The sequence below is a fragment of the Megalobrama amblycephala genome, linkage group LG2, assembly GCF_018812025.1.
Source record: "Megalobrama amblycephala isolate DHTTF-2021 linkage group LG2, ASM1881202v1, whole genome shotgun sequence".
Classification (NCBI taxonomy): domain Eukaryota; kingdom Metazoa; phylum Chordata; class Actinopteri; order Cypriniformes; family Xenocyprididae; genus Megalobrama; species Megalobrama amblycephala.
Genome location: NC_063045.1, coordinates 60,109,481 through 60,132,572, shown reverse-complemented (window position 1 = coordinate 60,132,572; position 23,092 = coordinate 60,109,481). Strand labels below are relative to the sequence as shown.

Below are 23,092 nucleotides of genomic sequence, written 5' to 3'. Positions count from 1 at the left end.
ATGGATCTGGACTTTGGATTCTTACCAGATCCGGATATCTTTGGAATACTTATGTCATCATATTACGATTTGGGACAAACTAATGCTAATTTTGAATACTATATAGGACAGATAGTATGTGAATTGGGATGCAGCTTTTGACTTAAACAAGCTGTTTATGATTTCTATATGTAAATAACATCTGTTATGATTAGCTAACCTCTGTGTGTAAAGTGTCTGATTAACTAAAACTATGCTGATATGTAAATAAGAATGTTCATATGTTAATAAGCTCATGTTTTTTATATCAACAGAACGCAGCAACGAACAGCCTTCGGTTCTGGAACTCTGCTTTGCTTCCCATTCATTTTCTCCACAGGGATTCAACAAAGAGTTCTGAGCCTTGAACCGAACTATCCAGAGATGAATCACAACATTACACACTAAGAAACAAAGCGAAAAAGTGCTTGAAAATTTGATTAAAATGTCAAAGGTATACACTAAAAAAAGCTGGGTTAAAAACAACCCAAGTTGTACAGGTTGTTTTAACCCAACGATTGGGTTGTTTTAACCCAGCAATTGGTTTGTTTTAACCCAACGATTGGTTTGTTTTAACCCAGCAATTGGGTTGTTTTAACTCAACGATTGGGTTGTTTTAAGCCAGCGAATGGGTTGTTTTAACTCAACGATTGGGTTGTTTTAAGCCAGCGGATGGTTTGTTTTAACCCAGCAATTGGGTTGTTTTAACCTAGCAATTGGGTTGTTTTAACCCAGCAAAGGGGTTGTTGTAAGCCAGTGATTGTTTTTTTGTTTTTTTTTTAACCCAGTGAATGGATTGTTTTAAGCCAGCGAATGGGTTGTTTTAACTCAACGATTGGGTTGTTTTGAGTCAGTAATTGGGTTTTTTTAAACCAGCGAATGGGTTGTTTTAAGCCAGCGAATGGTTTGTTTTAACCCAGCAATTGGGTTGTTTTAACCCAGCGATTGGGTTGTTTTAAACCAGCGAATGGGTTGTTTTAACCCAGAGATTGGGTTGTTTTAACCCAACGATTGGGTTGTTTTAAGCCAGCGAATGTGTTGTTTTAAGCCAGCGAATGTGTTGTTTTAAACCAGCGAATGGGTTGTTTTAACCCAGCAAAGGGGTTGTTTTAACCCAGAGATTGGGTTGTTTTAACCCAGCGATTGGGTTGTTTTAAACCAGCGAATGGGTTGTTTTAACCCAGAGATTGGGTTGTTTTAACCCAGCAAAGGGGTTGTTTTAACCCAGTGATTGTTTTTTTTTCTTTACCCAGTGAATGGATTGTTTTAAGCCAGCGGTTGGGTTAAATTGCCCAATCTGCTGGGTAGTTTTATTGAACTCAACTATTGTTTAAAAATTTCATTTAATACTAAACACTGAACATTCATAGACTAGACGTCTAAGTACACAGTGTGCACTACATGGACTATGGAGTTTTGCATTATGAACAATACAGTTCATCTACATAGTAGATCAAACTGTTATTTCAAAAGATTTCACGACATGCCCCATTTATTAAGTCTCATCAGCGCAGAGATTTCAGCGAGGCTGCGGTTTGATTTAAGTGACTTTGTCATTTCTGAAAATCTCTGGACCAGACGTCTAATATAAGATGAAAGCATACATCAATTTGGAGTCACAGTTCAGATAAGAAAGCAGCGCTCTCCACCCTTCAGGGTCATCTCTGGGGACTCGGATGGAGATATCAATCAGTTCAAAGCAATATAAACGTGTTAGAATTGCTCTGCACTTCTTTCATCTTCATTTCCTTCGGACCCGAACGTTTTCTGGGGAGAGATGGTGACCTTTTCATTTAAAGATGCTCATGATATTTAACCCAGAAATCCGACACAAAATAAATGAACGTGATCACACAAGTTCCTTTCAAACATACAGTCTGGAAACGTAGGACCTCAACATCTCTGCAGGGAAGGCTGGGATATTATGACAAATCCACAGAAACATCCTCTCATATGTCCGTTCAGAGAGTTCAGGATTTTGGAAATTGGGCTGAAATGCAGGTGCTGGGATTCTTAAGGGAAATCACAGTATTAGTCTGACATTTACTAGCCGTTCACGTAATCTTTCCAAACCGTTTTAAATGTCAGCGTAGTTCAGCCATGGACATGTTGTAAAATAGTTGAGAAGTTGAATTAAAAACAAGGAAAGATGTCGGAGCAGCGGCCCAGCGGATCACATGTTGAGCTGTGGTGCTCATGCAGACAATATGGGTTTGAATGATGGCCAAATAATACTAACACAATACGTATTTCCATATTATTTGATATTCATATTTATCACAATATTCATTTTATACCATTAATGGGAGAGCATTAAAGTCACCATGAAATCGAGGGTGGGGCAACCTGTCACTCACATGAGATCCACCAATAGCAAACCACAACCATACAATCAATTCCCCATGGAGAAAATCAAGCCCCGCCCTACATTTGTTCTTGTTTGAGAAGCAGATTCACAACTTCTGTTTCATGACAACTTTAAGAACGAATGTAAACATAAATCATGAAGTTAATAGAAATCTATCATCAAAAATGGTGTCCAATGAAAGTAATTCATAATACATTAACAACTTAATACATATTTTAAATGTAATCAAATATAAATATGACAATTTCCAACAAAACATTTTTTATGTCAAATACGTTGCTGCACAACCATAAAATATACACACTGTAAAAAAATATTTTTCAAAGTTTTAAATACAAACCTGATTCCAAAAAAGTTGGGACACTGTACAAATTGTGAATAAAAACAGAATGCAATGATGTGGAAGTTTCAAATTTCAATATTTTATTCAGAATACAACAGAATATTTTACTTCATGGCATCAACACATCTCAAAAAAGTTGGGACAAGGCCATGTTTACCACTGTGTGGCATCCCCTCTTCTTTTTATAACAGTCTGCAAACGTCTGGGGACTGAGGAGACAAGTTGCTCAAGTTTAGGAATAGGAATGTTGTCCCATTCTTGTCTAATACAGGCTTCTAGTTGCTCAACTGCCTTAGGTCTTCTTTGTCGCATCTTCCTCTTTATGATGCACCAAATGTTTTCTATGGGTGAAAGATCTGGACTGCAGGCTGGCCATTTCAGTGCCCGGATCCTTCTTCTATGCAGCCATGATGTTGTAATTGGTGCAGTATGTGGTCTGGCATTGTCATGTTGGAAAATGCAAGGTCTTCCCTGAAAGAGACGACGTCTGGATGGGAGCATATGTTGTTCTAGAACTTGGATATACCTTTCAGCATTGATGGTGCCTTTCCAGATGTGTAAGCTGCCCATGCCACACGCACTCATGCAACCCCATACCATCAGAGATGCAGGCTTCTGAACTGAGCGCTGATAACATCTTGGGTTGTCCTTGTCCTCTTTAGTCTGGATGACGGATGACATTCCGCGCTTCTGGATCATGTTTAGATATGGCTTCTTTTTTGACCTATAGAGTTTTAGTCGGCAACGGCGAATGGCACGGTGGATTGTGTTCACGACAAAGTTTTCTGGAAGTATTCCTGAGCCTATGTTGTGATTTCCATTACAATAGCATTCCTGTATGTGATGCAGTGCTGTCTAAGAGCCCGAAGATCACGGGCATCCAGTATGGTTTTCCGGCCTTGACCCTTACGCACAGAGATTGTTCCAGATTCTCTGAAATCTTTGGATGATATTATGCACTGTAGATGATGATAACTTCAAACTCTTTGCAATTTTTTTTCTCTGAGAAACTCCTTTCTGATATTGCTCCACTATTTTTGGCCGCAGCATTGGGGGAATTGGTGATCCTCCTGCCCATCTTGACTTCTGAGAGACACTGCCACTCTGAGAAGCTCTTTTTATACCCAATCATGTTGCCAATTGACCTAATAAGTTGCAAATTGGTCCTCCAGCTGTTCCTTATATGTACATTTAACTTTTCCGGCCTCTTATTGCTACCTGTCCCAACTTTTTGGAATGTGTAGCTCTCATGAAATCCAAAATGAGCCAATATTTGGCATGACATTTCAAAATGTCTCACTTTCAACATTTGAAATGTTATCTATATTCTATTGTGAATAAAATATAAGTTTATGAGATTTGTAAATTATTGCATTCCTTTTTTATTCACAATTTGTACAGTGTCCCAACTTTTTTGGAATCGGGTTTGTAAAACAAAGTTTATTGGTGTACATTTTAGAAAAAAAATTCTACTTCAAAGTTCTACAAAAAATTCTATTTCAAAATGTCTTGTTTATTTCAATGTCACTCTAAAAATAGCTGTAAAAAATGAAAAATTTACACAGTAAAATACCATTTTCCACTGAAACAGTAATATACTGTAAAAAATATGCATTCTGGGTAATATTATTTGTCATTTTCGAGAAAGTAACCTATAGGCTACTTTCTCAAAAACAACAAATATTACCCAGAATGCACTGTTTTTACTAGAGATGTTCCGATACCCCTGTTCCATTCCCAATACCGATTCCGTATATTACAATGCATTCAGGGTAATATCGGCTACGATACCGAAAAGTAAACCGATCCGATACCCAGAATGCATGTATTTTTATGGTATATTACTGTTTGTATAATTTCAAGTTAACTCCCTAGGTCTGAAAACGCGCCGGCGCGTTTTGCAGGATTTTTTTCACATTGCAGCAAAACAGACTTAAAATACTCCTTCATTTCTTGTCATAGAGACATAAGTAATATATCAATTGAAACTATAGATGTCTTCTTTTATTTGTGTGCACTTGTCAGTTATATTATTTATGCTTATTTTAAGTGAAAAAGAACTTCAAATGCAGCGTGACAAATCTAACACTGTAAACTGAAAAAGGTATATTAGTTTTACAATATAACTATAAAAACAGTGCAACAAATAAATCTAGGAATATAATTAGGCTATATAAGTTGAAATAATCTCTTTAAAACTTGAAGTCATCAGAAACAATTTTGTTATGTAATCTGTATGAAAAGAGAGCCATGTCAGAAGTCCGAGATTCAGCTTTACCCGACGACTGACAGCAGCTGGTCATCCAGAACAATAAACCCGACAATTTTGTCGGTTATCTTTATTGTCTTTTGAAAACATTTCTCTTTGTTTGAATGAAGCTGGCACGCCTCATCCTTCTCCATCTTAAGCGCGTCAAACGCCCGAATCGCTCAATTCGCACCGCGTCATTCACGCGAATCGCGCCGCAGGGAGTCAATTCGCGTCTTTGCATTGACTTAACATAAATCACTCGCGCTTATCGCTTCATTCGCGTCTGGTGTGAACGCAGCATTAGCCTTTATGTAACCATCGTGTTGCGCGGGGTGACGCGTCTTCAAATGCTTTATTAAGTTATTTGTGTTAAAGTTGCCAATACTTGTGCCACTCGAAATTGCAGCATTGCATATGAGACATGTCGCCGTTTTACTGGTCTGAAATACTGCCAAACAGCAGACATACTGCTAGCGCGTTTTCACTTCTCCGCTGCTCTAAACAGTGGTTGCTTGTGGCAACACAGCACAACTTCCTGTGTTTGCATTCTGAGCCGCGAAGAAGAATTGATTTCCGATTTGCTGCGTTAAGCAAAGATAGCGGGCACAACTAGGTATTGTTTAAGAAAATGGTATCGGATCGGTACGTGAGTTTAAATACTCGCCGATACCGATGCCAGAAATTTTTGTGGTATCGGTGGTATTTCCGATACTAGTATCGGAATCGGAACAACCCTAGTTTTTACAGTAATTTCCGTCTGTGTATTACAATCGATTCTGTATATTACAATGCATTCTGGGTAATATCAAGCTACTTTCTTTAAAATGATAAACAATATAACCCAGAATGCATTATTTTTATGGTATATTACTGTTTGTAATAATTTCAAGTTAAACCAAACTTTTATTTTGGTGGTTTGTCATGAAGACCTTTTGTATTTCAGTGTGTATTTGTTCTATCTATCGTTCTATTTTATCGTTCCATCCATCCATCCATTCATCTTTTGTTCGGTTGTTTTATCTAAATTTGAATTACAATTCTGCATCCTGTTTGCTCAATTCAAATTCAGTTCCAGTTGAATTCAAATTTAAGCAGCATTCTCAATTCAATTCTAAAAAGTGATTAATATTTTTTGACAACAGACTTCTGATGGTGGTGAAAGAAATTATAGTTGTTTTCTTTCCTGCTGAAAATCACTAAACGAATCATTAACAGAACCTTTAAGGAGTCATTTAGTGAAATCAGAAACTGAACTAGAACTGATCAATTCCTCATGATTCATATCCCTAGTAAATGAATCAGTTTTCATATGCCGTTCACTAAGTAGATGTGAGTGTTTTGTTGTGGTTTGGCTTGAAATGATCTGGGCTCATTATTGAGAGTCTCTCTGTGATGTGAAATTGTTTCCAACTTCTCAGTGACCTGCCTTTCTTCCCCGGCTCTCAGAAAACAAGCGCTCTGCTGCATCTCCATGTCTCAGACGGCTGTCTGACTCTTCAACTCTCAGGTAAACAATTGGGAGAGAGCACGGATTGAGAGTAACACTTGTCTGCCCAGAGAACACTTCCCTGCCGCCAGACGAATCCCGCCGCGTCTTCACATCACCTCCCTCATTACAAACCAGACTGTTTTCCCGAACAGACGCCTGTTCGAAATGTGGCTTCCATTCGAACGAATCGTGTAGTTGATGTAGCTCATTGCTTATTGATACGCTCGGATCGTTCCTGTAAATAGGTGCATGTCTCCAGCACGCTCCTGTTTGGGAAATTAGTGGCAGAATGATCTCATTTGAAGGCTCGGGCACCTCTCATTACCCTGATCCCGTGTCCCGAGGGTATCGAGCAGGGGCGGATTGGCCTCTTCTGCAAACCAGATTAGAATAGTGTTTCAGTTAATCAAGGATGAGCTAGTTTTCCCCCTCCTCCTCTTTTTAAAATGGCTTTTATGTAATGTAATTATGGCATGTCGTTTTTCCAGCTATGAAATTTAATTTTGATCGTCCCGTTGGGGAATGGGTTAAAAGTGGCGTCGTCTGGAGCACAGTAATGACTGTCGTATCGGAGAGGTGGACCAAGATGTGGACGCTCTAACAGACCCAGCTTTTTTATTAGTAGTGTTTGTGCCTTTGTTATGATTTAAACGATAGATGATGGATGGATGGATGATAGAACACACGATAGATAGAACGATAGATAGATGATAGATAGAACGATAGATAGAACGATAGATAGATAGATAGATAGATAGATAGATAGATAGATAGATAGATAGATAGATAAAATGAGGATGGATGGATGGATGGATGATAGAATGACGATAGATAGATGGATGGATGGATGGATGATAGAACACACGATAGATAGATAGATAGATAGATAGATAGATAGATAGATAGATAGATAGATAGATAGATAGAATGAGGATGGATGGATGGATGGATGGATAGAAAGACAGAATGAAGAATAGATAGATAGATGGATGGATGGATGATAGATAGAACAGATAGATAGATAGATAGATAGATAGATAGATAGATAGATAGATAGAATGATGGATGGATGGAGATAGAACGATAGATAGATAGATAGATAGATAGATAGATAGATAGATAGATGAGATGGATGGATGATGATAGGATAGATAGATAGATAGATAGATAGATAGATAGATAGATAGATAGATAGATAGATAGATAGATAGATAGAATGAGGATGGATGGATGGATGGATGATAGAATGACAGAATAGATAGATAGATAGAGGATGGATGGATGGATGATAGATGACAGAACACACGATAGATAGATAGATAGATAGATAGATAGATAGATAGATAGATAGATGGATGGATGATGGATGGATGGATGGATGATAGAACACACGATGATAGAACACACGATAGATAGATAGATAGATAGATAGATAGATAGATAGATAGATAGATAGATAGATAGATAGATAGATAGATAGATAGATAGATAGATAGATAGATAGATAGATAGATAGATAGATAGATAGATAGATAGATAGATAGATAGAGGATGGATGGATGGATGGATGGAATGTGGATGGATGGATGATAGAACACACGATAGATAGATAGATAGATAGATAGATAGATAGATAGATAGATAGATAGATAGATAGATAGATAGATAGATAGATCCAGTACAATAACACAGTGTTTCCTCACTATTGTCAGTTTTGAAAAAATATCACTGTAAACATCTCTAGTTTCACTAAATGAAGAAAAACACACTCATCTCCAAACTGGTAAAGCAGGATCTTTCCTCCCACAGTAAATGTACTTCAGTGGCACTGGCGTTTGCCACCAACTAATTTGGCTTGATCAGAAACACCTGGTCTCGACAAACAAAACAGTCTGTTCGCAAACTCAAACAAACTACCCGAAGACACGCCGCATACGCGCTCCCCGAACCCCCGGGAGAAGCATATGGTGCGGACGAACCAGTGAACATGTCATAAAGCGAGAGAGAGAGGCTCTAACCGCAGCTGAACAAAACTCCGTCAGGCTCCATTGGTCTCCGCGCGGCCCAATTTATCAGAAACGCTCCCCGTTAAAGGGCATCTCAGACTGGGAAAATCTAGTTCAGAGTTCAGTTGTTCAAGGCCATCACTGGTTGAAAATGAAGCCGGCAGAAAGCGGCAGGCTGGGAAACGCTAAGCGCAGCAGTCTCGCACTATTATTTTCCGCCCGGGCTGTGATGTTAACCCGACATATGACCTCACTGCCTGCTGGAGGGGATGAAACATTCAACACTGGACTGAAATGAACAAATTTGGCAGTTATACTCAATTATCAATATCAATATTTACATTTAATAATCAAGGTTTAAAAGAGTATTTTAATATTTTTGTGAAAACCGTGATACATGAAGTTTCTTAGATACATACATAGGGTAGTGTATAGTTATAGTATACATATACATGTGTGTGTGTGTTTTCCACAAGTATGGAATATTCCGGGACAGAGTGAGCAATCCTGTTGCAGTCTTTCCTACAGGGACGCCGTTTCTCGGATGCCCATATGTATTTGTGGCAGCAGCAGCCTACAAACATTTCTCTGGCACTCTCCTCACCTCTCTCTCCTGCGCACTTTTTCCGATCCCGTCATTTTTCACAGCTCCTCTGAGACAGGATTTATACGCATTGCTAAGTGTGTGTGTGTGGACGGAACGTGCTCGTATGTGGACTGCAGGGGGCTTCCAGCTCTAATTTCTGCCGGCCGGCCCTCTGCAGCTCTCCAATTAAAGCTCACACACACCCTTCCCCCTCTACACTAGTGATGAGGACACGTCCTCTCTCAGTGTGCAAGTACATTAAAAGAAAGGGATTTCTCCTAAATGCTACTGAGGTTGAGAAGTCTCTTATGCTCACTAAGCAGTAATATTTTTAAATAATATTACAATTTAAAATAACTGTTTTCTATTATAATACATCTTATTTCTGTGACCAAAGCTGAATTTTCATCATCATTACTCCAGTCTTCAGTGTCACATGATCCTTCAATGGCATCGGGATGCAAGAATAGATCAAGTATAGTGTGTCATAGTGGACAATAACCAACCTTTATCGTTTCATGACATCCTAACAGAAAGACTAGCATTTTGGGCACGATGGGTTCCGGTGTCCTGACATTTCATCCTATCTGTCAGATTGTCTTACTGCACATCAATATTACATCATTTTTGTCATGATAAATAACACCAAATTTCTGTTTGCATATTTTTGCATTTGTTGCAAGGGTTGGGATACGTGTAGACATTGATAAAGCATAATCTGATAGATAGCATTTTTCACCGTCGATTTGTAGGGGAGAGTGGGGTAAGATGAGCCATCGTTTTAACTTACGCCACCACAAGGCAATGAATTTAAGTTAAATCTGAAGTATAAACTGGTGTCATTTCAATGCAATATTACGTAACTGGTTTAGTTTATCTTTATTTTCGCGTTTATTTGATAAGAATAGTGCAGAAGTACACCAAATCCTTCTCTGAAACGAACCAGAGGATGTTTAATCATATATATCTTTCCACCTGTAGTCTCTAATGGCCTAACATGGTCGACATTGCAGAAAAACTACCATGTCAAGAACCTTTTGACTAAAATGTTTATTAGTTTCAGTGACATTTATTCATTCTTATTTAATTTCACTCAACAAACTCTCTATTTAGTCTGTTTATGGGAAGGTTACAACTTTGATGTTCTACATATTGTTTCAGAAATGCAAACAATTAAACACTAAAATTTCAATTTCATTTGGTTGGTTTTATGTTGTTTAATTTAGCTTTTAAAAAAAGATTCTGTTAGAGCTTCAGTTTACACCCACCTACTGACTCGGCTCAACTTACCCCTAACCTGGGGTAAATTGAGCCAGATGAACATTTTTTTATAAGAAGCCATATTTTTAGAATCCTTTGTCATAGATGTATTCTGATCATTTAAAATTATAGGAAACATCCTGAAATTACTTTAAATACAAATGTAATTAATAATTATTATTTAAAATATTATACATTTGAGATCTCCAGTCATGCTCAGATTTTGCCAAGATGCCAAAGTCTGCAATCAAAAGTCAGATATTTCAATAATCTCTCAAACTGAGGCTATACTCATGAATCTCAGATTCATTTATAGGAAAAAGAAAACCGTGATCTCACATGATTCAGAAGAAATCTCAGGCCCAATTTGAGCAATAATATTTTCCTCAAGTCAAATGATTCATTGAACTGTTTATGTGATAAATATTCTCTTGTTTGACACAGATTTGGTCAAATTTTGTAAAGAAACATGTCATCAAAGTAAAACTATTACAAGCCTCTGGAAAAGGTGCAAATCGATGTGCTTGTTTGGGTCTCAAGACTGAATGTCCAAATCCAGCAAGTTTACGCAACTTTATAAACAAAGACAATAAACACATTTTTTTCCCTGGAACAAATACACACAAACTCTCTGATTGGAGAACAAGAAGCATCTATTTCTTGAGACCCAAAAACACCCTGAAATGTTCATTTTCTCGAGCGAAACATCACATGACTATTTCCCGCTGTCCAGCGTGTGACATACAGAAATAGAGCGATTCACACTTTTGTGACAAAGGTGTTGAAAATCTAAATGGCTGTATTCTCATGTGCTCGTCCACACGCCGCAGGAAGTGGCAGGTGCGGAGGGGCATTATGGGTACGATGCATGCGGCAGCAGTGCTGGGAATTGAAACCAATTACATTAGCGGGAGTTGTGAAGTCTCGGCGAGAGCTGCCCTGTGGCCCTCCATTATTTCATCTCTTCACACGCTACAGACGCAGAGAGCCGGGTTCATCTGAGAGGGACGCGGCGTGTGCTTTGGAAAGCGCTGGGCGAGACGTCTCTGGGTGCAAAAAATTTCCTTCCTTCCTTAAATCAAGATGCATTTATGTCCTAAGATGCTAACTCTCCCCACCAGCATTTGCTAAAAAAGTTGCTAGTCAGCACCAGCATTTTTGATTATATTCACAAAACTTTCATGGCCCGCAGAATATTTTGTTTGCATGAATATGTAAACATTCAGTATATCAAAGGAAAGAACAGAGCCTCTGCTTTTAAACCAACATCCACAACAACAACAAAAAAAGAAGCATTCTAGCTTCATGCATTATTTTGTTATCAACACTTGAATGTGGGTAAGTTTCATAAAAAAGTAACAAAAAGCTGAAAATATCGCATTTAGGCAGTTTTGATTTATACGCTGTTTAATGTTTGATGATCGTGTTATTTTACATGTGCGTGTATCATTTGTTTCTGCTTCTTCTTTGCCTGTGTTTTGATCTGGAGATTCTGCACTCTTTTAGAAGATATGTAATAGCGCCCCCTACCGTATAACAGTGAAAACATGAATTGCTGGAAAATTCCATCAATGTCAGGAAAGAGTTAAGTGTGTTTTTGCTGGAAACAAAAATATATATATATATATCTGGCAATGGGGTCAGAAAAATTCCTGTGAATTAAGTTTATTTTTCTAACCCCATTGGCATTTGTTTTTCTTGTTTTAAGCATAAACTCACTTAGTTCTTCATAAAACAAATCATTCTGCTTCTTAAAGTAAATTTATCTAGATGTAGATATTTTTACTAGAAAATGAGACAAAAATGCATTTACTTTTTAGGCAGCTGATGCACTACTCAACTTTATGTTAGAGATGACATGAAATCAAAACTGACCCAATTCACTTACTCTATAAATGTTTTTGGAGTTGTGAATGATTCATTAATTCATGTTATTAAAAAGATGTTTTATCATTTTTCATCCGATTGCAACAATCAAATCCATATGTGCATAAAATCTTGCCAAATATTCTGTTTCACCATAAAAACAGGATGGGAATCTTTTGGCACTTCATGATTCAATCAGACTCTGATTCAGGGAGTCACAATTCCAAAACGATTCCTGAAATATCTCACAAAAAACTGATCTTCCAGTGACAGACAGATCAACTACACTGACTCAGATTCAGAGAAAATTGCAACTACAAAATACAAACTAAACCTTTTTGTTGGTACTGTAAATCATGTTACCTTTGTCATCATACAAAACCAAAACTTCTGTTTAATTTAAAGCAGTTTAAAGCATGGTTAAAAACTGACTCAGAGTCGATTCAGAATCATTAAAGAAAGAATCAAAATGCTCCAGAAGTATTTTTTTACTATTATAGTATTTTTTAATATTTTAGAAAGATGCCAAGGCAGCATTTCAAGTTTTCTTTAATTTTGCATCCACGAAATAGACATGACATCCCACTCGCTCATTACTTCCCCTCAAAGCACACTGACACTTCCTGCTCCGCTAGCAAATGGCCGGACCAGCGCAGCTTCAAGGTGAACCGACAGAGCAAACGCCTTCCCTTCCTCCTCTGCCCTTCAGGAGTCTCTCTGCCTGCCGCTCGTTCTCGCTCCGTTTGGCAGGTGATGAACACGCTGCTGCTGTTGCAGGGAGAGGCTTGAAACGCAAGGGAGAACAAAAAGAGTTGGCAAATATCATTTCTACAGCGCTTGCTACGATGTGACAGAGGCCTCGTGTGTGTTTCACTCACATTTACGACATCCCGCCAAACCGGAGACTGGCCGCTGACAACTTCATGGCATTTGGGTCAGTGTAGGGCTGTGTGATTAATCGTAAATAATTTTCGATTTCGACTTCCAACAATTATGAAAACAAGATAATTGACGTAAAACGATTATGTTCCGTCCCGCGCACCTTCCTTTCCTTCACAGCGGTGCGCTTTTGTTCCTCCCTAAGCTAAACTTAAACTTGAGGTTGCGAATTGCAATATAGAGAAGCTACGGTGGTCAACACAGGACAAAGATGTCGTCGTCTGTGACAGCAGAGAGTATCCAGTCAAGCAAATGTGCTCTGTAGAGCAGTTTGTCCATTTAGGGCTACTGTAGAAACTAACTGCCGGTGCAAAATGGCAACTTTACATGTACTGGGACCTGCGGTGTATGTAGACAGAAATGGCTCAATCTAAGGTAATAAAACAACGGTTCATAAAATAAGGTCCTTATACACCACTGAAAACATACTCATGTATATTATATTGCATTTCTGTCAATAGATCCTCCTAAAATGTACACATTGCACCTTTAACATCTGAATCAGCCGAATAAGTGAGTGATGTCAAATACAGTCTATCGTTGCTAAACTGCGGGACGTGCTTGATATTAAACAGTGTTATTAAAAGCCACGAAAGAGACACTAGCTATGTTTCCATCACACTGTTTTTATGAGCATTTTGAACTAATCGCATGAGAAACGAGTGATGGAAACGCCAAATTTCGAGAAAATAAATCCCTTAATTTGCAAACAAGTTTTTACGCTCGCTTCAGGTGTTTTTTGACTTGGAGCTAATGCGAATAATGAGAGATGGAAATGCATTTGCCGAATAAATTCTGACGTAGCGAACATTAAACCCACTTTATTTACACCTAAATGGTCAAATAGCCTATGCACAAAAATGTTGAAATGCCGTTTTAGCGAGTATCCTCGTAAACTCAGTCAGTTATGTCTTAAATGAATGTAAATAGTTGAGAAAGAAAACATGTATATTGGATCCGTCCAGCTCTTAAAGGGACAGCAGCCTAATAAATCTGCTGCAGTCATTGACATCAATCAAACAAAAGACAAAGATAAAATCACTCACTGTTCTTGAATGAATAACTTTTGTATTTCTAATGTATACAGCAGTGTTATTTTACATTTGATTACTTTATTCAATTTCTGTTGTAGGCCATTCCTTATCTGAATACAATTTAATGTGTATTTTTGTTCTGTTGTATTTATTTGTCGGTTTTGGCTGTAATTTAGTTTCTTTTATTGTATTGCTGATTGTCTTCTGTAACTGTTTTGAGGACCTTTAACTTTACATTATTTAACCTAGTATTAGTTTTTGCTGAAGTATCGATAATTGTGAAATTTCACCAAAATGACTCAAATCATGAAATAAGACTTTGATCAAATCACCCACCAATAATCATGTTAAATAACTGTGATTTCAATATTGACCAAAATAATCGCGATTATGATTTTTGCCATAATCAAGCAGCCATAGGTCAGTGTCATCACATATAATTGCTAACAAAAGACTACAGACACAACAAAGTGTAAGAAAGTAGGGCTGGGAAATAGGGCTAATAAAATAAACACCTCAATATTTTTCTGCTTTGATGAAAATCAATATTTCATTTTAGTGTGCGTGTGTGAAATGGCTTAAAATGAAGTAAACTCAAAAAGGTTAATGCAAGGGGCTAAAAACCGGCAATACTATGTTTGTGATATAAAATGACTCATACAGAAACACATTTTGGTCATTCGCCCACCTTTACGCCGTCGCCTTATTTTGCATCAAACGTAATCAGCTGAAAATAAAGCAGCACATTGAGTGGGTTCCGCGGGAGAATAGTAGGTCAGAGACACGATCAAACGGCTGTGTTTGTCTTTGTAGTGCGGATGAGCTCGCGCTACAGCAGGTCTGAATGCCGGATCCTCCCAGGCTGCTGCATTTGAGCAGTTTTTCCACTTGATCACACTGGGAAATGTGTTGCAGAATGGTCCTGCATGCTTATTCATGCGGCTCTGCGTCTGCTCGAGGGTCTGACTAACAGCGTTTTTGGCCTCTATCACTATCTACACGCCACATGCGTTCTTACACACACATGCTAATCAAAAGCAATCAGCAAAGTCATTACATGAAGAAACGTCCATGCCAAATGTAAAAGCTCAGAATTGAATACTGGCATACTATTTAGGCCTGCTGCGTACTGCACCATAGGTTCTGCATATTTCCTATTCGTTTGTATAAACTTGCAGTATAAACATTTCAAACATGCTGCGTGACCTGTTTAATACAGCCAGTGCCGCCCAGTTATCATATCAGAAGTATAGTTATTTTGCATTTTAATCCAATTTAGTGAAAAATGACTTCACTTTTGCCAGTCTGACTTAATAATGAGTCATGGGGATGTTAAATCACAGCTCTGGTTCGTTCGTCACACTGGAAATGGAAGGTCAAGTCGAGTGCATCGCCTCGAGATATACTCTTGCACACAGTGTGCTCTGGTTACTGCAGATTTGGGCAGATGAAGTAGGTCATCAGGGTTTTTGATGCATACACAAAAACTCTACAGTAAGCACAATACATAAATCAGAGATAATAGTAGGCTATGGAGTATTTTTTATCATGCAATCTGAATGTTCAGTTTTGAGCTGCACACATACACATACACACACACACTTCATCTATCTAATGAGCTCCAGGGGGCAGCTTACATTGATTTCAATCAACAGCATTATCAGTCATATTAGATGCTGTAGCATCTGGTTGAAACACAATCAGATACAGTTCAGAAACTTCAAGACATCGCGGCTGATATAAATGATCCTTCTCTAAGCCTTGCCTTAAAAACATCAGGCAAACTTTTGCTTTATAGAAGTCCAATGTGTTTGAATAGTTTTTAACACAATTTTACAGAAATTATACAAAAATATGGTAAAATGTTGCTGCCAGGGCACTTGTAATCCTGTAAATCCTGTAAACTGACTTCAATTTTGCAATCCTCCTCAATTGAAAAACTTTTTTTTACCGCTGTTATTTGATGATCGAATTTAATTAACATTAAAAAATTTGAATTCATCCAACATTTCACCTCCTCGTGGCATTTCAGCTGCATTATTTCCTGCTTTAAAAGGCAGGTACAGCTGCATGTCATCAGCATAACTTTGATATGAAATGCCAAATTTATTAAATATAGTATATTCCCAGTGGAATCATGTATAGAGAAAAAAGCAGCGGGCCTAAAATAGAGCCCTGAGGTACCCCATAACTTACAAGAGCAGCAGAAGAACAATTATTCCCAATCTTTACAGTGAAATTTCAACACTCCAGGCAAGAACGGAACCAACGTAAAGCCAATTTCCATTTTAAACCTCCAATAAAATGTAGTTTAATACCCTAGTAAGTGCTATAATACAGTACTATAACCAATTCTGAACCTGACTTCTGAAACATGATTTTTTGGGTAGACTATGCCTTTGACAACTTCTTTAAAGAAAAACAGCAAATACAAATGTGCTGCAATGCCACATAAAAATAATAATACCCAATCAATTTTTACCACTTTATGCACACATATTTTAACGAAATCTCTGGTTTATTTCTATGGGACATTCCATCCGATTATCTTATTGTGAACAATTCATCAGTGCACATTATTCCACAGAAAAAATTTTTTTCCTCATCTCATCTTTCATTTGCTCAACTAGTAAAATTACTTTCCTTTTCTTATTTTTCAGTTCTTTTTTTCCAATCACATGCTCTCTTCTAGTTTGTAACACCAATGTTTCTTGATCGCCCTACATTTATTCTCATCATATATCCTTTTTCACTTAGAAATGGGTCACATTATGGGAAAAAAAAAAATGATAGTTGAAGTGTCCTAGTACATTTTGGTGGTGCAAAAACACTCAGTGCACCTTGAAGTTTTTTGTAAAAAGTTGTCAAACTGCTATTTCAAAATATTGAATGCTCTAAATATTGCTCAAGAGGGGAAGGAATTGGTGAAGATAGTTAATGACTTCCCATAGAGATGGAATTCACTTTTCTGGAACTGTTTTAGACACAATACTACAATTTTTACCACCTTTTAAACAGTACACAGAAATCTCCATGGGGCATTCTACAAAGAATATCTTAGCAACAGTAACCAAGGTGGGCGGAGCTTAGCATTAAATATCTCAAAAGGCGTTTGTGTTATAATGGAAGCTTGTGTTGCGCACAGCATCTTGCAGGAGAAATGAGCCAATCTGGGAGGTGAAAAACCAGAGGGAACAACCAGAATAGGAAGTTCATCCTGGTGTCAGCGGCTGAAAGATGAGAACCAGAGGGAATCTATTCAAGGTTGCCTAATAACTCCCCCCGCCAGCTCCTCAAAACGCCTCTAAGCATTCACAGGCAGGTGAGCCGCGAGAACCGCAGCAAGTCTGGCCGTCTGATTCTGAGCCCATCCTGCATGGAAGGCTGTAAATACGCTGGCAAATCATAAAGCCAGCAGGTGTGTTCGCCGCTGACGGTTAATCATCCACCTGTCTCTCTGAGAGCTTCCTTTCTCGTCGCGGGAGGCTCTTCAAAACACCTTCCTCATCAAGATCCTCACAGCGCTCCGGTTACCTTACGCACACCCAGGAAACACTCAGTCAAATTCAGAAATCAGGGTGAATGTGGCCACATACCAACCAAACAGGTGCGGAAGATGATAGCATGTTTGTCATCGAGACTTTAGATGCCGCGGGATACTCCGGTGATGGATATAATGGCGAGAGAACGATAGCCTCCCCGCAGAGATCTAATAAATAACGCAGGAATCAAATGGAGATAAGGTTTTGCAGCTCCCCAGAGGTTAAGAGCTTCTAAACGAGGTTTTAGCACAGGAGTATCGCCTCCGATAAGGGTTAAGCCCACTTCAGTGAATCTGCCGCTAAATCACATCGGCCTGGAGTATCGTTTATTAAACCGAGAGAGGGAGAAAAATGGGAAGATATTAACTATCTCTAGCTATCCCTGCCACCTTTAACAATACTGTCAGAACGTTCAATGTTAAGAAATAGTAGTGTGCAAAGAATTTCAGGCTAATTTTCATGAAGAAAGGTTTGTAAAAATCACTATTTTACTTCTAAAATGAGACCGAAAAAAGGATATTTGATGATAATAAATTTATTGATTAGACCACAAAACACTGGCCGTTACAAACCAAAATGCAGCATGTGATTTGAGGAAAGAAGTTGTACACTCTAAAAAACAGTTTGCATCATTTTATGACAACCTTCATTGAATTTACGTTACACCAACAAGCTACAACTTAATATTTTGTAGCATAAACACAATTTTTTTAAGTTGATTACTCAAAAAAATGTATTTGCTCGAAGTTGTTGGAACCAATTAATCTTATCTATTTCAGTTCAAATCAACAGCTCACGTCAATTTTAGATAATAAATAAATGCTCATGCCATAGCACATGCCAAAACAACTTATTTAACATACATTTAATGAACAAGTGAGACATTACTTGTCACTGGCATTAGTGCAGTCATTGCTTATAGAGTCAGTGTAGTGTTTACCTTCATGTTTCTACTCTTCAGCTAAGGCTGCACGATTTATTGCACGCGATTTGGCAAAAGCTTTGATTATTTTATGCGCAGCTTGTCAGAGTTGTACGGCTCTGTGATCAGTAGTAAATGCTTCTCCATCTGAAAGTCAGAGGGCGCTCTCGGGCAGAAACTGCAAATATGCCTTGCTGCCGAAGTAGAACACGCGTCGTTCCAGGAAATCCTATACAATCGCTGTAGCTGAATAAACAGAAGATTGAAACGTTTTGATTGATTAAACATGATTAATAAACACACGACTGCCATATTCTGTGTAAGAAGCCACTTCATCTGACAGAAGGATGCTCAACTGTCGTTATAAAGTGAGTTTGGAGTAAAACATATTATTAAATGTTTTCTTTTGATGGACAAGATGTTAATAAATGCTTCTCATGTCTGGAAAGATGTTTGACGCGTGTTGTTTTTTCAAATGCACATTATAAGCGATTCAAACTTTCAGATGTTTTCAGATGGATAAGCATTTGGAGCCATAATTCATTGACAAGCCACGCATAAAAAAAAATAATTGCAGCTGTGCGATTTCATAATCGCACTAAGAGAAATCGTTTAAGCGCGATTTCAATGGGTTTTTTCAAAACGTACGATTAATCATGCAGCCCTATCTTCAGCACAATGGTAAACACAAAAATGTCAAACATAACAGCATTAAACACTAACAGGTGTTTCCCTTCACTAAAACACACATAAAATAACACTTAATTTAAAAAAAAACATTTATTCTCTTTATCTTTAGCATGGGAACTAGAAATCCCCTACCTAATTTCTGAAGTTATCAAGACAATTTCATTACATTACTACAACTTAATTTTTTTGAAAAAGCCAGTTAATGCAGAAATGTGAGTTTAAATTAAACACAATATTAAGTTGATGCAATATTCAACATTATTATGTCAACAGAACTCTACAAAATAATGTTTGCAACTTAATGAAAAGCAATACCTTGCAACTGCGCATTTATTTAAGTTGTGGTAACAGGTTCCCTAAATTACTTTTTAGAGTGTAAATGAAGAGGGCTTGGTGATGTCATCGGAAAAGGAACATTGTTTGAGCCAAATCTTACTGATTCCAAACTTTTAAATGATCGTGTAAGGATTGGTTGATCTCTGAATTGGCAAATACCTGGTATAAATACACTTGACTGACTTCTGACAACTTTTGTTGTTTGAAAACAAAGCTAAAACATCCAAAACAACCCCAAATCATAAATATAATTATTAACTTAGTATCGATACAGTCTTGCATCCAAAAACGGAGCAATACATTTCAAACAAACGCTTCGTTTCTGTCAGCACAGCACTAGATGGAACGAAACAAAGCTGGCTAAAAATAAAACCCATTCTGAGAGCGTCAAGGATGATCTCCTCGCTCTATTCTTCGGCAATGCCCCAGAAAGCAGAAAACTTCACCCAGGTTCTTATCTTTCAACAACTTTCATCATCTCCATATTATTCACACCTAAATTATTAAAAGAGCACACGTTAGAGAGAATTAGCGGGCCCACCGGCCTCCACAGGCCTGAATCAGCCGCCCTGACACGAAGAATAAGTACCCTGTACATCTGCCCCCCGTAATAGATAACCACAGGGCCGCAGCCTCTCTGAGTGAGTAATGGATGGGATGTTTAATCTGCTGAGGTAGTGATACCGGGAGAGCGAGCGAGCAGCGCCGTAATCCTTGTAATCCACGGTAAACAAAGTCTTCCCTTCTACGAGCGTTATCGGAGCGCTCCGACAGTGGCGCTGGGAAAATATAAAGTGCTTTTGAACATATTAGTGTAATCCAATCCGAAGCAGAGGAGCCCGAGAGGTCTTCGGCAAACTCTGAGCGAGTTTCTCAGACGCTTTATTGATCTCCACGGCACAGAGCCGAATATGGGATTCGTCTTCAGGGACTACACAAGAACCGGAAAACAGACCTAGTTTTTAAGTAAAAGACTATTACTATGAGTGTGTTTTAAAAGCTGGAAGCTGAATTTTGATGCTATATCTTAATACCGGAAAGAGCAAGGGAGATGCATGTAGGACAAACACTAGTTAAACAAAGGCAGGGGAAGATACAAAAACAAGATGATAAAGAAAGATAAAGGAGGTTTATGAGTGAGGATCTACTTTAACATTGTACCAAGAGCTACAAGTGTTGAGATAGACTTCAAATTACCACAAGAACACGGTTTGCGATTTCAACAAACCCAAACGCGGCTAAATACTAAAATTCAGTATCTGCTAAAGACATCAATTATTTACCAAATCAAGTGGCTTGTTGAATAAAAGCGATCGGACTTACAATAGTGGACGATAAATCAGTTTACAAAGACCTCAAGCTGACTTTTTACTTTTAGTGGATGGACAAATTGTTTTTGAAAGCTCACAAAGACAGCATTTATTATCTAAAATACAGTAAAAACAGTGAAATATTATCATGATTTAAAATAAATGTTTTCTATGTGAATATATGTTAAAATATAATTTATTCCTGTGATCAAAGCTGAATTTTCAGCATCATTACTCCAGTCTTCAGTGTCACATGATCCTTCAGAAATCATTCTGATGATCTGCTGCTCAAGAAACATTATTATCAATGTTGAAAGCAGTTGGAAACTGACTTCTTTTTTTTTCAGAATTTTTGATGAATAGTAAGTTTAAAAGAACAGCATTTATTTTTTATTGTATTACTGTATTACTGTTTGTTGTGGAACTGCTCTGAAAGAACAGATTAAAAGGGTCGGGGGTCATTTTTTTGAGGGTTTCAACCCGATCTCAAGGGAACACCTAACTATTTTATGAGGTGGCGATTTCATATGATTTCGAACAATTTGATTTGTACAAAAATGTACAAATCAACCCCTAACCCCGCCCCTAAACCTACCCATCACTGGGGTTTAAACAGATCATATGAAACTGTACAAATGAGATTGTACGAATCAGCCACCGATTCAGCAAAACTCATTGCCGTGAGATTGTGTTGGGTTTTGTTTAGAGCCCCTAGAAGTCTAGCACCAGCTCTGAATGGCAGCAATGCAAACCCCTGTCGGAAATGTGTTGAGCCAACTCTGAAAAGAATGTGAGCAGTCAGCCAACTGTAAGTGTGACCGTGCCAAAACCTGGGCGATCCCTCCTGTCCAGAGCCCTCCTGAGACCCTCGTCCATGCCAAAGCCCCACCTTAAAGGATTAGTTCACTTCAGAATTAAAATTTCCTGATAATTCAATCATCCCCATGTCATCCAAGATGTACATGTCTTTCTTTCTTCAGTTGAAAAGAAATGAAGGTTTTTGAGGAAAACATTCCAGGATTTTTCTCCATATAGTGGACTTCACTGGGGTTCAACGGGTTCAAATGTCAGTTTCAGTGCAGCTTCAAAGAGCTCTACATGATCCCAGACGAGGAATAAGAGTCTTATCTAGAGAAACCATCAGTCATTTTCTAAAAAATAAATAAAATGTATATACTTTTTAACCACAAATGCTCGTCTTGCGCTGCTCTGTGATGCGCCACGCATTACGTAATCATGTTGGAAAGCGTGACGTAGGCGGAAGTACTGAGCAAGTGTTTACAAAGCGAATGTGCAAAGACTAATTCAAACGGCTTTTACAAAAAAAGGTAAAACAACGATGTCAGACGATTTTAAAGTTGGAGTTTTTCGCCCTACCGCGGTACTTCCGCCTAAGTGACACGTGACCTTTCCAACGTGATTACGTAATACGTGTATAAAGTATATAACTTTATATTTTTTTGTCTAGATAAGACTCTTATTCCTCGTCTGGGATCATGTAGAGCTCTTTGAAGCTGCACTGAAACTGACATTTGAACCCGTTGAACCCCAGTGAAGTCCACTATATGGAGAAAAATCCTGGAATATTTTCCTCAAAAACCTTCATTTATTTTCAACTGAAGAAAGAAAGACATGAACATCTTGGATGACATGGGGGTGAGTAAATTATCAGGAAATTTTAATTCCTACACCAAGATTCATTCTCAAATGACTGGATTCATTCAAATACACACTGACAGTTGTAACTTTGCACACCTACACTGTTGCAGAAAAAACGAAAAATCATGAACAGTTTGGGAACACGACTCCCTGAATCAAATCTTGAAGTGCCTGAAGGTTTCCACCCCTATCAAACACTCTGATAGAGCACTACAAGACTTCACAGAAGAGCTGCAAACTCGCACTTCATGTCGTGACTGTTTCTGCGAGCGTGTTTGTAGTCGAGGGCGGCCTGTGGTGGCTTTTGATTAACTGCAGCCCCAAACAATATGCCTCTAATAGAGGAGAAAAGTGGAGACCCTAATGAGCTGAATGCCATTTGACTCCCGCCGGGGAGTGCTGAATAGTCTTCGTCTTCTATACAGAACGAAATAATCAAGTTCTTTTGTACATCGCGACTTTAAGTCGCCTAT

The 23,092-nt window shown here is 38.2% G+C and overlaps 1 protein-coding gene across 3 annotated transcripts in view; it reads right to left on the bottom strand.

Annotated features, from left to right (window-relative positions):
* ttc28 (tetratricopeptide repeat domain 28) overlaps positions 1-23,092 on the bottom strand; it is a 345,699-nt gene that overhangs the window by 198,930 nt on the left and 123,677 nt on the right. The window lies entirely within an intron of this gene.